The sequence below is a fragment of the Physella acuta genome, unplaced genomic scaffold (genome assembly GCF_028476545.2).
Source record: "Physella acuta isolate Inbredline_101_S28 unplaced genomic scaffold, ASM2847654v3 ptg001109l, whole genome shotgun sequence".
NCBI lineage: Eukaryota > Metazoa > Mollusca > Gastropoda > Physidae > Physella > Physella acuta.
The window spans coordinates 7266-23261 of record NW_026732626.1 but is presented as its reverse complement, the minus strand read 5'-3'; the positions used below and the strand labels follow the sequence as shown (position 1 = coordinate 23261).

At 37.2% G+C, this 15996-nt stretch overlaps 1 long non-coding RNA gene across 1 annotated transcript; it reads right to left on the bottom strand.

Moving 5' to 3' along the window:
• Positions 1-9056: 9056 nt before the first annotated feature.
• Positions 9057-11307, bottom strand: LOC131955830 (uncharacterized). The gene is made up of 3 exons (XR_009388894.1): positions 11158-11307; positions 10353-10416; positions 9057-9230 (listed from the first exon to the last, which is right to left on the bottom strand). It is a non-coding gene; the product is annotated as an uncharacterized LOC131955830 (long non-coding RNA).
• Between the last annotated feature and the right edge of the window lie 4689 nt (positions 11308-15996).

Genomic DNA, 15996 nt, shown 5'->3' with positions numbered 1-15996 from the left:
CCTTAAAGTAGGACAAATCTTGACCGTAACCAACATCTCTACCCTGACCGTGTTAACACAAGAGTATCAGTAAATTCGATACAGTTTTTTTTATATTCTCTTTGTGTTTGATCATCCCAAGTCGTTTGAAGTCTTCTTCTTCTTAGTTTTTAATTAAAATGTTGGACGGCATTTCCTCCAATACAATTAAATATCACGAATCCGCATATTAAGCGCCATTTGTCCTGTTCATTCCGACTTCATCTGGTTTTTGTTTTGCTCTTAAGGATTCCCCAACAAAGAACAATCTGGAAAGGCAGCAGATAATTCATTTTGGAGTTTTCTCTCCTAGATGGGTTGCTGTCCCTAGCTAACATCTGCCGGGGGATCCGAACTCGAGACTATTGGTGCAATCAATCATACGCTCTTTCGCCCGACCATTTCAGTTACAGCAGAGGCGTCGCGAGGCAGGTGTTGTGGGTTCGGATCGCATCGGGTGACATCATTAAGGGGGTGACACCAAGTAAAAAAAAATTCAAAATAGATAATAAGAAAAATTTATTTTGTCGGTTCAATAAATTTTTGTTATAAATTTAAAAAAAATGTAATTACAAATTGACGATAATGGTTGCGGGGGGGGGGGGGGGGAGGGGCGACGGGGGGCGACACCATGTTGCAATTGTAAATATATATATATATATATATATATATATATATATATATATATATATATATATATATATATATATATATATATAATGTGTGGGTGTGTGTGTGCGTGTGTTTGTGTAACATACCTTTTATCCATTTGGTGTGAGAGAGACGGGGGGGGGGGGGTGACACTATGAAGTGCCGCCACCGAGTCACGGTAAGCCAATGCCAGGGAAAAAAATAAACGAAATACGAAAATAGCCTCGCTTCTCGTTGACAGCTAAGTCCAAGAGGATACACAAAAGGATATTTTAGGAATAAAAAAAATCAAAATGTAATGTAAAATTAAATGGAATTCCCGAAGTGTTAACGAGGATGATTCTAGAAGATTTTATTGTGACAGAAATAATTAACGTTATTTTTTTAAATTTAAATAATTGCGACCCTCGATATCAAAAGACGAAGAACAAATAAGGTCACGGTGTCATGTCCTGCTTGCCAGGGGCGTTAATTAGAAGCCAGCGGTAACTCTACAGCGCTAATGTCGACTGGGGGAAAAGAGTGCTCGTTATTTGCAGCTTAGGCGAGCGAGCTGTTTCCAATCTATGGGCGTCGACGGTCAACACACATCGTAGGACAAAGCAGTTTTCATTGTCATGGAGAGTATGGTGACAGTGAGGTCAAGAGGTCAAGTGTGATTAGACTTTGATGAGTAGTTTACTTTGTCAAAAAAAAATTATTCTTAATTTGGAAAAGTATTACACAATATTAAGTTGACAAAAAGAATTCTAGAATAAGTATGACGAAATATATTTAAGTAATTTATGTAGTTTAGAAGCGAATGGTGTGGGGGTGGAGGGCAGTGTTTCTTCCAGACTTTTTTCTCCCGGGGCGGACTAAAATTCCGGGGGGGGGGCACACTGTTAAAAGTATATATTTTCTATATTAATTCCATTTCGTTCGGGGGGGGGGGGGGTAGACTTTATTCGGAGGGGGGGGGGGGCAGAGCCCCCCGAAGAGATGCCTGGTAGAAACTCTGGTGGTGGGGGTGGGGAGGAATGAAACAATAACTAGTCTGAGGTTAATTTTACATAATCTACATTGATTGATATATCTAGACACAGAGGCGAAAAAATGGAGGAAAATTTACTGGGGATTTTTTTTTATACGAAAATTGACTAACAAATGTTTGTGTTTTCCATTTACCATTTTTAAGTTCATGGTTAAGACTGAAGACAGTGTTGTAGTATATTCAAAATAATTAGTGTTTTTTTTTTACACGTTACTTTAAAAATATTTAGTTTAAAAATACTTTTAAGTGATATTAAATATTTGTATGCAAACTAAACCAATTAAGATTTAAAATAATTTTAAGCAAATTTTTGAAGACATAATATACAATCAAAAATATGTAGATGAAACATTTTAAAAATATGTACATGAAACATTTCACATGAAATATTTAGAAAAAAATGTTGAGGCAAATCAGTCTAACTCATTGGTCGGCAACCTTTTGAGACGGAATAGACGAATAGACAAAAGTTACAGTCTACAAAATTTAATTTTTTTTAAAGAGCCACTTACATTTTTAAGTGCACTTCAGTAGTGGAAAGCATGGAACCATTGCCACGGGGCTGGCCACAGCACAGTTGTGTGGCTGGGCCTAATGCCCAGCGGCTGTCAGCTGTCCATATACGCTCTACTCCACCTATTCTCATTGTTTTTATTTTATTTAAAGTAATTTTGTTTTTGCAGTATAATATGTTTGAGTTTTGTAAATAAAATAATATAATTATTCTGGAACTGGAGAGCCAAATCTTATACGATGCAACTTTAAAAAAATGTATTTAAAACATAAAGGTAAATAATATTTTTTTGAACTTAGTAAACTGTTTAAATAAAAGGGTAAACGTTTTTAAAAAAATGTATTTTTGGTTGACCAGTAATGTATGTGTGTCATCCACCACCAACAGCAGACGATGACATAGACTTTCAGACGACCACATGCCCTGGCACTTCCGGTGACAACGGATTAACCAGGCGGTCAAACTAAGCACCGGACCACGTGACCTCATAAATAATGCAGTTCTCACACCCACACGCATCGATCGTTCTGGAAAGTCGGAGAGAAATTTATGAACCTCTAAGTATCGGTGAATGAGGTAATCATGGTGGGGACTTAGGGGGGCGGGGGTGGGGTGGGGGGGGGATTATGGCGCCAGCTTTGTGGCTGGGGATCTCTTTAACACGGCTGGTTAGCTGTGGGAATTTGTCTTCTTTGTTGTCTTTGTCTTCTGTCTGTTCTTTATTGGGCCTTGGTGTTGTCTGTCGTAATAAGACAAAACAAACTGTAATGAAGCCTAAACAACCCATAATAAGCCAAGAAATAATATATAAGTAGTCGCTCTCTCTATCTCTCTCTCTCTCTTTATATATATATATATATATATATATATATATATATATATATATATATATATATATATATATATTGAGACGGTTCTCATAATGATTAATCTAAAATGCTAAGTGATGATTGAATTGTTTTTTCAAGTAACTACATAAATCTAACAAAAACATGTATAAAAATATGGGACGGCGTTGTATAACTGTAGAGAACTAGACTGCTATCCCAAAATTCGGCAGTTCGAATCCTGGTTCAAGTCAGTGGAACATCGCAGTGTTCACCCAGTTATGGCGGCATGACCTAATGTTGACGACTCTATTCTTTCATGAGCCGAGATATCTGAAACAGATGAACTCTATTTCATCTGCCCCATGTGTCTTGAGGCATGAACGGGAAAAGATTATGTATATAATAACCACGGCATCCTTGTGATATATGTGTGCAACTACAGAAGTTGATGTATTTATTCAACTACCAATGACACAGCCCATTATGGACATACTAGCTCTGCGTCTCATGGTGGTAATAAAAAAAACTACTTCGCATGTATCTATTTATGGTAGTATGATTAACCCCTCAATCATTTTCTTCCAGAAAACTAAATCATATTTTTTTTTACTTTTTATCCTAAGGAAGTAAAGCAAAATGACGGAATGATGAACTAAAACATGTCCCGCTCCCAGGGGAGACTACGGTTCTTCTGATTTACGATATTGGAAACCAGCCTGAAATCACATGGCAATAATCATCGATATTGCCATTTCTGGTAGTCGCAGAGCCGGGGAGAAGAAAACAGCAGAAGCCTTGGAAGTAATGTATCACCCCCCGGGGCAACAACCTGAGCAAAACCGGAAGCGGAAAAAAAATGTTTCACAAATAGAAAGTGAAGATGAGAAGTAGAAAGATCAAGTTTCGTTGTACTTGGTTACAATGGCGAATTTGATTATACTGGGAGATAAGGAAAAGAATGTTAAATTAGAATTCTAAAAAAAATGTTACAAGAGTTAATTAGTTCTAACTTTTTTTTAAAGCAATACAGGGTTGTTTTATTATTCCCTTTGTAAAATATAAAATGGCAAGAAGTATTTGTTTCATCTAAACAAATTAAGATAGCACTTGTATTTCTATTCCCGGTATTTTTTTTTAGTTTTGTCTTTTTCATAAGTAATTTAAAAAAATAGATTTGAGTTTCTTCTTGTTCTGGATGACCAAGACGTAAGGTCGAAAAGTTAATTTGTTGTGTTGTTTTTCCCCATCACACATAGAGTCTGTATATTCTTCTTAAATATTGTGTTCTTTCTATTAACATTTATAAGAAATTGTTGACCGTTAGAGGCATATTACATAGTATAATTATTATTTTTGTGGTGTATGAACATTTTAATTTTTTGTCGATTTATTTCATATATATATATATATATATATATATATATATATATATATATATATATATATATATATATATATATATATATATATATATATATATATGTGTGTGTGTGTGTGTGTGTGTGTATGTAAATGTAGGTTTTGATTTTCCAACCCATTTTGGCGCCCCCCCCCCCCCCCTAAGGTCGGCGCCCGGGGACATGTGTCCGCCCGCCGTCCCCCCTTCGCTACGCCTCTGTGATATGGAACTAGAATTATTAATGATATAAAAAGAATTGTTAATGATATAAAAAGAATCATTAACGATATGAAACTAGAATTATTAATGAGATAAAAATGATCATTAACGATATGAAACTAGAATTATTAATGACACGACAATACAATGAGACCCGTCTGTCACCCCCAGGCGTCATTGAGACCGGGTGAAATTGACACCAATAATCGAAGGCTCTATTAGACTCGATTCCCTGTCACTCGAGCGCCACCGCCGGGGAAGGGCTAATCCGGCAAGGCGCAGGGGCCGACCGGCGACACTGATTTGACAGCAAGATTGGTGTCCCTTTAATCGCCAGGAAAAAATCCCCGGCCGAGGCGGACGTCGTTTGTCCGAGTAGGCTAAAGCCGGAGAACAATGTAGTCGAGATTTTTCTCATTACTCGCATCGCTTTTTTTTTAGTTTTAATTTTGCGTCGTTAACTACAAATGATAATCTACGACAAAAAGAATTGTATATTAGTGTTGATTAAGAAAACAAATTAGTCCACTGATGAGTAATTAGCATAGGCTGCTTCGCCAGAGCCACGTTGACCGTGTGTATCAGTAGAGATCGAGGTTATTACCGTGCTTCGTTTCGGCGCCCCCCCCCCCGCCCACGCCACGTTGCAAGTCTCCCCCCCCCCCCACCCGCTTAAGTAAATAATTTATATTGAAAATTTAACAAGCACTCGCCCTCCCTTGCTGACGTCAACTGTCTCGTGGCTATAACTAAAAGCGCCATCTGAACTCTCCATTAGCAAACTTGATAAATATCAATTTCTTTCTTCCCCCCCCCCCCCCCCCCCCCCCCCCGCCAACTGACTACCGGATATCAGATTTGAAAATACCAAATGGTACCAAAACTGTTGACTCTCTTGAGAGCCTGCCTCTCAACCCCCCGAGCTTCTTGGCTGAAATTTAATACGCTGTTGTCACGTGATCCTGGGATCAGAGCTCTTCAGTTTCAAAAAAATTATTTTTCATCACATCTTGTCAGGCCTATGGCTTTAGGGCGGGGCAAAGTCCAACGGGGAAAATTGCTTCCTTTGAATTAAAATCTGTGACAATGAGTCATGGTTATAAAGCTTCCAACTACAGTTGTATTCGGGGGAATGTTTTTGTTGTGTCGAGGATAACGTGGTCTAGTAGTATACCTTTATTTCAAACTTGTGAGTTCAGTACCTGAGTAGGGACTAGTCAAGAGTTCGAATTTGGACTGAGGATTTTATGTCGTTCCCTGGGTGGAATTAATGTCTAAAACAGGTAATTGGGGGGGGGGGGGTTAAAAGCATGGAACACACGTTTCTACCAGCTGGTAACTTGGGTGAGAGAAATGCTCGATTCTCAAAATCGTTCTACTGTTATATTAATTGGTAACTTTGGTGAGAGAAATGCTCGATTCTTAAAATCGTTCTACTGTTCTATTAATTGGTAACTTTGGTGAGAGAATTGCTTGATTGTTAAAATCGTTCTACTGATCTATTGGTTGGTAACTCGGGTGAGAGAATTGCTTTAATTTTTTTTTAGCGTCAAGAGCCTTATGGCTCATAATATGTTAACACGAAATACTTAATTGAGTACAAGGAAATATTCAATATTAAAATTAAGAACTTAAAAGAAGTAAAAAGACTTCTTCGCCTATTCAACTTAAAATTTAAACACAGGTTTAGAGAACTGTTATAATTTTAAACCACTCGCCAAAGCTTCATTGCTATACAAATAAAATATGTTAAACAGATGGTTTTCAAAAAACATAACAGTACTCGGTTAAATATACTATGATACATAAACATAAACATATAACCCGTAGGAAGAGCTATTTTTTTCCATTCAGAAATCCTCACCTACTTTCTACTTACGATTCCCAGAGTTACCGGCCCTTTGAATAGCTCCACCAGATTTCAAAGCATACTAAACATTTGACCAGAATGTGGGAGTTGTGTCACAACCCGCTGTCAACTTCCGGTCGTCGGAATACCAAAAGGGTACCTAATTCTGTTGAATAACAAATGGCTACCTACGATTGTTGAATAACAAAAGGCTACCTGTCACTCTTGATTAACAAAAGGCTACCTAGCGCTGTTGAATACCAAAAGGTTACCTAACACTGTTGATTAACAAAATGCTACCTAACAATGTTGAATAACAAAAGGCTACCTACGATTGTTGAATAACAAAAGGCTACATAATTCTGTTGATAACAAAAGGCTACTTCAAATTGTTGAATAACAAAAGGCTACCTAACAACGATATCGTAATTAAATAAGACACAGTTGTATCTCGGTAATCAAAGCGAAATATTCAAGACATGATTGTCATCCAATTCCCGGGTTAGGGGTGTGGGAGTTTTTGGATGGAAGTGGGGGAAGGGGGGGGGGGGGGGAATAAGGGGATTCTTGGTCAGCTTGATGAGAAACCAAAGTGTGATTTCACTTACGCAGAAAACCATCGCAGTTGGTGAAGAGTTGATTAAATCCCATTTTTATCGACACAATTATGTTTTCTGTGTGTTGTAAATACTAGCTGTAAACTTTAATTTTTGACACAATCCTATTTGTTACGGACACAATCAAAATTTTATTTACAGTTTCACACAATCAGATGCCTTACAGTGTTACACAAACATATTTTAATGTGTGACACAGGCACATTTTTATGTGAAACAATCACGTTGTAATATGTGACATTACCGTTATGAAATACCGTTTTGACCACTTTACCGATTTCAGGGATGAAAGATGTTCTCAAGGGGAGGAAGTAATTACCATGAGGTAATTAGGTACTCCACCAAACTAATTTTAGACACAAGTGCTCTATTTGAATGCTATACACTTTTTCGATTCCCGTTGGGTTTAAAAACTGCTCTGTCTCTACTTGGAATATATTCTGCACCTGTGTCTATCCTTGGCGTTGAAATATCAATTTCTGTTTATATTGCTAAACTTGTACTATGATACTAGAATACAATCTGCTTACATCGCTAGAAGCCATCACAATAACAACTGCTGAATTCATCGCATGTTCTATACAAGTGCTTCTTTCAGACATTTTTCATCGGGGGGCGGGGGGGGGTGGACTTCATATGGGGGGGGGGGGGGGTGCACTTAAATTTCGAGGAGGGAGGGAGGCAATATTTAAAGTATTTTCTATATAAAATATATTTTCTTTCTCGGCGGTAGGCTTGATTCGAGGGGGCTTCGCCCCCCCCCCCCGCCCCCCCCGAAAAGACGCCAGTAAAAACTGTTCTCTACTTCAATCACCAGTCTATGTCGCCCCTCCCCCCAACTCCAACCCGCCCCAAACTGACCACCAGAGACAACACCGTATCACTTCTATAACCAGAAGATTATCTGGGTATTACGTACCCTCGCCCCTGTCCAGTTTTGCATTTATATTGAGAAGCGACCGGGCCAAGCGTTTGGTTAATATTTGCGGATGTGATCATGGGGCCGCGTAAGCTTACGGCGAGATTCGCGGAGAGATACATGTGAAATCGTTCAATGAATTCAAATATTTGTTTTCTTTCTGGATTTGCATTTTTTTTAAGTCGTAATTATCACTTGAAATTCCCACCCCTTGCGACATTTAATTCGAGCATTTGAGCCCGCAAGATATTTTTTTCTGAGGAATTTTACTGTGTGATGTTATGCTGTGCAGTTGTTTTTTAAAAGAATTTATTGCTTCCCTTTTACTAGTACAATTAGAAACCAGGGGAGACAACGCATGTAAAATTTAATTTATTGGCCGAGCTAATGGTTGATGACCACCAATGACTAGTCAAAGTTTGGTGACCACAGTCTACTTGTTGTTTTAAACTGGCCATAATGTACCGGCCACTCATTTTAGTGGCCACACATTGTTGAGGGCCACTCTATTCTGGCAACATTTCCCATTCATACTGAGAACATTGTTTGGGCCGTTACCTTGGTCATACATGTTCTAATTATAGTAACTGCATGACCACAATATACAATCCAAATAATACTGGCTTCATTATACTGACCACTATACTGACCACTTTGTATTGCCCACACCATATTGGCCATTTTGTACGGGTCCAATTCACGATACTTAACCATGTTCCACGGCAACGACTGCATACACTACATCTACCCACTTCATGTGAAAATATTTTGTGTAAAGTTTTTGACAGAAGTCTTTTTTTTATCGCAAGTTTCTTTTGTGATGAGTCCTTTTGAGGTGATATTCTAAGGGTTCGCTTTGTGGGTAACATTTTGTCGCGGGTCGTTTTGAACAGGCACTAGGTGAGAACTAAGTTAGCTGCGGGGATGCTGTGTGTATGCTGTAGCTGAAATTCTTGTAGAGTACTATTTAATGTTTAAGGTGGAGAAAATGACAAACCACGCGTCAGAGAAGTTTGGAAATCAAAATCGTTTTATTAACAACTTGACCGTAACATCATTTGTAAATTACGAAGTCAAATACGATTGAAGCTTGATGGCTAAGCTCAAAACCTCAAATGTAAGGATTAGCCAGCTTGATGTAAGCTCTATATGGCTAACTGGTCACCTTAATAGTGCATCCTCTGAAAAAAGAAATGTACATCAAAATGTGGCTTCACCAAACTGTTTCAGTATTAAAAACGTTTAATTTTAGTGAGAGAGATATTTTGTCTGAGATATTTTATCCTGATATCATTTACCCGTGAGATAATTTGTCAGGGATAATCTTTCTGAGATCATTTGTTCTTAGATCATTTGTTATGGAACCGTTTCAATGACCTCAGCATACAGGGGAACAGTGTGTTCAGTAGTAATTGTCCTAATTTGATACAGGTACTCATCAGAGCTGGATTGATCCAGGGCCCTACTACAGACCAGAGCCCGAACTCAAGACTTTCGGGTTAGCAACCGTAAGCTCTACCATCAGACCACACCCTTCTTGGCATCAGGTGGGCCGCTATAATAATAAATATTTAAACAAGCGGTCCGCGCTTTTATTTATAGTGATATAAATAGTAGTGCATTAATATTTTTAAAGAAAGTATTTTTTTTTATTTAAAGTAACCGCATATTTATTATATATTTTTTAAAATTATTTTATATTTAATAAAAATTGTATTATTTTCTTCTTTTTAGTGAATTTATAAAAGCTTGTAATTACAAACGTTTTTATGTATTTATTATTTTCATCTTGTTCTTCGTTCTCAATCGTAGTGTTGGAATGGATTCTCACACAATTAAGTACCACGTATCATCATGTGATGCGCCTTTGGGCTAGTTGATTCCGTCTTTAACTTGCTTTTCTCTCCCACGTGTGTTTCTCTCCTACATGTGTTTCTCTCCTACATGTGTTTCTCTCACACATGTGTTTCTCTCCCACATGTGTTTCTCTCCTACATGTGTTTCTCTCCTACATGTGTTTCTCTCCTACATATGTTTCTCTCCTACATGTGTTTCTCTCACACATGTGTTTCTCTCCCACATGTGTTTTTTTCCTACCTGTGTTTCTCTCCTACCTGTGTTTCTCTCCTACCTGTGTTTCTCCCCTCATCTGCCCGGGGAGTTTTTGGAATTAGCAATCACGCGCTGTCCCCTAAATGCCGAGCACCCAACATCTTATTAAATAATGAGAGTGAAAGTTAAATGTGTATCGACATAAACTGATGTATGTGCTATTTTACAGCAGTATAAAATATTTTACATACTCAGGACAGTATTGCCGAGGAAAGCAAGTACATGGCCAAAATGGTAAATGTCCAAGGTGCCGTGCTGTCATTAAAAAAAGGAAAGATAGTCTGAATGGAGAAACTTTAACAGATTAAAAAAAATAATACCTATTGATTGTACATAGCAAGTATTAGCATTTTTTTATTATACAAATGACGTCACACCACTAGTAGATTGTGACAGTGGCGTCGCTAGGGCGCAGTGTTTCTTCCAGACTTTTTTCTCCGGGGGGGGGGGGGGGCACTTGAAATTTTCGGGGGGGGGGGGGGCGGTAGACTTTCTTCGGGGGGCGGACACTGTTAAAAGTATATATTTTCTATATAAATTATATAAATTTCATTTCGTTCGGGGGGGGGGGGGGGGGCGGGTCGGTAAAAAAAAATTTCGGGGGGGGGGGGGGGGGGGGTGTCTAAGCCCCCCCCCCCCCCGAATAGATGCCTGGAAGAAACTCTGCTAGGGCGGGTGTAACCCGGTGCGGTACCTAACCATGTCAACACCCCTCCCCCCAAATATATATGTACATATTTGTATGCATATATATATAAATAGATATATACATATATGCATATATATAAATATATTTGCGTATATATATATATATATATATATATATATATATATATATATATATATATATATATATATATATATATATATATATATATATATATTGTGTGTGTAGGTGTGTCTGTGTGCGTGCGCATACAACTGAAGTTGAATTGGCTAGAAAAAAATATTTTCCTAACAATACATGCTTATCTCTGTAAGTACCCTTACAAATACCTTCGACAACCAGAAATAGCGCCATGAGGGCTAAGACTGCGATGAACACAACAGCAGATTTCATCTCGGTGTAGTCCAGATAGTCTGCAGATTCTAGTAGTTTCGCTGGCTAGTGTCTAGTCCTTCTCTCCCTTAAACTAAAGCCTAATTTCCTTCACGAAAATTATACGGTCGAATCGATAAGTGATTAAGGAAATTTAATTAAAATTGATTCTAATGGAGAAACAAAATGGACAACGATTAGCAAATAACACCGTTTCATCACGTTATGTACAATAAATAAAAAGGTAGTGATCTACCCTAAATTTCTCGTATATTCTGTTATAACAATAAAGGGGAATGTAATAGAAATTGAAAATAGAAATAAAGAAGTTTGTGACAAAAATGCATTTTTTTTTGAGGAAGCACACAGGCCTATAAGAGAACATTTATTTTGAATATGCTTTATGAGAATATAGAATATTAAATTAACAAATTATGATATTCTATGGAGAATCGGAAATGGGTAAAAAAAAAACTTTTATAAGAATCGGAAATAGTTTAAAGTACTACTTCCCTTTAACCAGAAATTACTTATAATGAAACAGAATCAAGAGATTAGGGTCTAATACCAATGTATAAAATTTCGTTTACCTAACTGAAACGGTACTCAAGTTCTGGGTATTTTCTTCCAGGCACCTCTTCGGGGGGGGGGGGGGTGGCGAAGAAAGTCTACCCCCCCCCCCGAGCGAAATGGAATTTATATAGAAAATATATACTTTTGACAGTGTCCGTCCCCCCGGAAATTGTTGTCGCCCCCCCCCCCCCCACCCCCGAAAATTTCAAGTGCACCCCCGGAGAAAAAAGTCTGGAAGATACACTGAATGGAGTCAAGTACCATCTCCGGTATTATCGGAAATCGTTCAAAATTTGAGAGAAACCTGCGCATTTAATCTAATACTTGTATGTGAAATTTGGTCTACCTAATTTTAATGGTACTTAAGTTATCGGTTTTAAAGAGACAAGAAGTAGAGAAAGTACCACATATGGTTATGGGAAATCGCTCAAAAGTTGGTTGAAAAGCTAGAACTTGATACAATATTTACATATGAAATTTTGTCAGCCTAACTTAAACGGTACTCAATTTATTGTGTTTACACACACACACACACAAACACACACACATACACACACATATACTCACTCTCACATACATATACACACACACTTAGAGAGAGAGAGAGAGAGAGACAGGATTGCAAAACAAAGTTCATCCACCTCCGGATACTTGCCTTTGATAAAAACAAACATACGTAATCGAGGGAAATAATCTGTAATTATATTACCAGAAGCTGTTAATAATAAAGAGATTTTCAATATTGATTTTAAAAAATGGCAAGTTCATTTTTTAATTATAAATAACTATAGTAAAAAATTAACATTGATACATCAATGTCTTAATTTGCAATGGTCAATAAATTTTTATTTAATTTTGGAATAACTATTTAAATAGAAAACCATTAGATGTCTAGAATTCATAATGTATAAAAATGTACAAGATCATAAAATTTGTTAATTATTAAGCGTCACTCGTTTTCTGTCGATGCCAGAACTGCATTCTTCAATATAAAAGTTTTACATTTATCTAAGACTAGCCGTCCCGGCCAGGCCCTGCTCTGGCTTCTGTGAAAAACCTTTCTGTTAAAGACCATTACCTGTGTGTTTAGTAATCATCATAAACCCGGCATTGCCCACCCAAACTACAACCAACCAAAACAACAAAACGCAAACATAACGCTAACACAATTACAAATACAAACGAAAACAAAAACCTAACAACAAACCCAACCACAACCACAAACACCAATACAAACACAAAGAAAAAACAAACAAAAAAGCAAACAAAAACAAAAACCTAACAACAAACCCAACCACAAACACCAATACCAACAAGAAAAACAACGAAAAAGCAAACGAAAACAAACCAAATCCAAACGCAAAACCAATCAAAAACACAAATACAAACTCAAACAAAAAAAACAAACAAAAACGAAAAAAGAAAGAACAAAAACGAACCAAATCTAAACGCAACCACTAACGCAAACCCACCTAAACACAAAGAAAACACTAACGCGAACATAAACGCCCGGGGCGGAATCACCTGTTTTAGCTTAATGAACGACTATAGTACCCCAACTTATTCATAGTCTTTTGCACTCACTTAAACGAACGCGCCTGTTTCAATTTAATGAACAATTTTAATACTCCAAGCTTATCCGTAAAATACCTACAACATTTGCACTTGATCAATCCCAGCTAATTATGTAATTATTTTTTTCCCTACACCAAAACAAAGTAATAAAAAGTAAATTATTTTCCACTAATGCAATGGTTTTATAAAGGGAAGTAATTGTGTTTTCCTAATTTATCAAAGGGAAGTAAGTGCTATAGGACTAAATAAAGACATAATTAGAATTTTTGTAAAAGATGATATTTTTTTAAAACTTGTGTTTAATGAACATGCCGACAATTATTACTATAATTTTAAAAATGAAAATTATTTCCCAACACTTTCAATAGTAAGTTTTTAACTCATAAATTTAGACAAATGCGCACGATAATTGTCTAACACTTAAATCCATCAAAGACCAACGACAAACATATGCGTTACATACAGAACTGAGCTTTATATTAGATATATTTTGATTTTGTACACATTTATTGTGTTGATGTAAAAACCGCGTAATAAATCATGCTACACACTATAATATGAATGCTAGATAAATACATATCTACACTTTGTAAGATTCAAAATAACTCTCCCTCTAGAAAGACATGCGCTATTTACAAAGAAATATTGAATACGTTTGCCCGAGGTTTGGTCTAATGAGCAGCCAAACAAGACAATGGAGATGGTATAGGCATGTCACACGAACCAACGGCCTATCCAAAGCAATAATACAAGGCACGGTGCCAGGAGTGAGAAGAATGGGAAGGTAAAGATGTTACTGGATGGGGAACATCAAACACTGGACTAGGCTGCCTGTTGTAGAACTACTCACAGCCGCAGAGGACTGAGGCAGATGGCGGAACATTATGAGGAAATTAGCTGTTGTTGTCAAACTACCCCAGTATTTGGTTAAAGGGATGATCGATTGATTGATTGATTGATTGATTGATCGATTGATTGATCGATTGATTGATTGATCGATTGATCGATCGATCGATTGATTGAGTGATTGAGTGATTGAGTGAGTGATTGATTGATTGATTGATTGATTGATTGATTGATTGATTGATTGATTGATTGATTGATTGATTGATTGATTGATTGATTGATTGATTGATTGATTGATTGATTGATTGATTGATTGATTGATTGATTGATTGATTGATTGATTGATTGATTGATTGATTGATTGATTGATTGATTGTCAACCCGATATCAAATTGGATTATTTGAGCACCTTCAAAATCACAGCTACTAATGTGAGATAATCGCTGTTCGTGTTCACGTTTTATGTACTTCAGTACTTTCCTAAATTCTAACTATTTGATATATTTTTACCAACAATCGTAGGGCCCATTATTAATCTATATATATAATTCTCTTCTGGGAGATGTTAGAAAACAAGCTGCAAGCGCGCCTTGCAGTCCCCTCTCTTCCTCTCTATCACTACCACCCCCACCCCTGCATGGTCTGGTGAGTTTTAGTTCACGCTAAATGTTTACAATCATAGAGCCGGGTTTAGTGACGGCTATTAGGGGCAGATAATTTAGATTGAAACGATTTTAAACTTAGAGGAGGTAACTAAGAGGAGGCTGGTTTCAAGAGTGGGGGGGTGTAGGGTAGGGGTTGGGGAAAGGATGGTGGGGGGGGGGGGGATATCTTCCTTAACGACCCACTGAAAGTGTTTTAAAATAAATATGTTCAGTGGCAGCATTGGTACTGTCGAATTCACAAATTATAAATTACTGAAAAGTAGAAAATAAAACAACTAAAAAGCGGCAAATGATACGCCGCGGGTCGGCTCGTTTAATATATTTTACCAACATTTTACCATTATTTTACAGTGTAGGCGATATTCAAGTGTCCCTGGGACCGGAGTAACCCTGGCTGCCCTTCTTTTAATCCATCTCCTGACTTCCCTCTACCCTCTCCAAGATGCGTGGACACAGCCCCTCACCCCACCCAACTTCCACACACCCCTATTAACTTTAAAGAGACCAGTTTTAATCAACTTGGTTAATGAAACAATTGCCAAAGAGCGAAACAAATAAGACAGTTCATCGATGCTCTCCCCTTTTCATTTACCCCTGATTCCCTCCCTTGAACTTTCGATCGGAGTTTCCCAATTTTTAGTCTGTCCATTAAATTAATGAATCATCGAATTAATATTTCAGGCACTTAATCATAAGATCGTGTCATATTTTTAAATGCATTTGCTTTGATGGTTCTATTACCACTAATGATTGAATAATAAATTATTTTACAGTGTTGTCTATCTTGCACTGGGCGGAACATCTAAGAAATCAAAGTGAGGATTACTTCACTCTAAGTTTAAAATGTGAACATATACAAAAGTTATGTAAAACGGATGACTCGTTGGTCTAAAGAACAGATTAAAACATGCGTTTAGAAAGAAGGATGTTCTTAGATCTCAGTAAATGAAAGGATTTTAAGGTAACCAATGAGCCTGGCCAGATCATGAAGACTTTTGCATATACATGTTAATAAAAATGTTTCTTCTTCTTCTGCGTTCTTAATTTTAATGTTGGAAAGGATTTTCTTCAACGCGATCAAGTATTACGTGTCAACTTGTTATGCGCCGTATAAGTTGACTCCGATTTCAGCATACT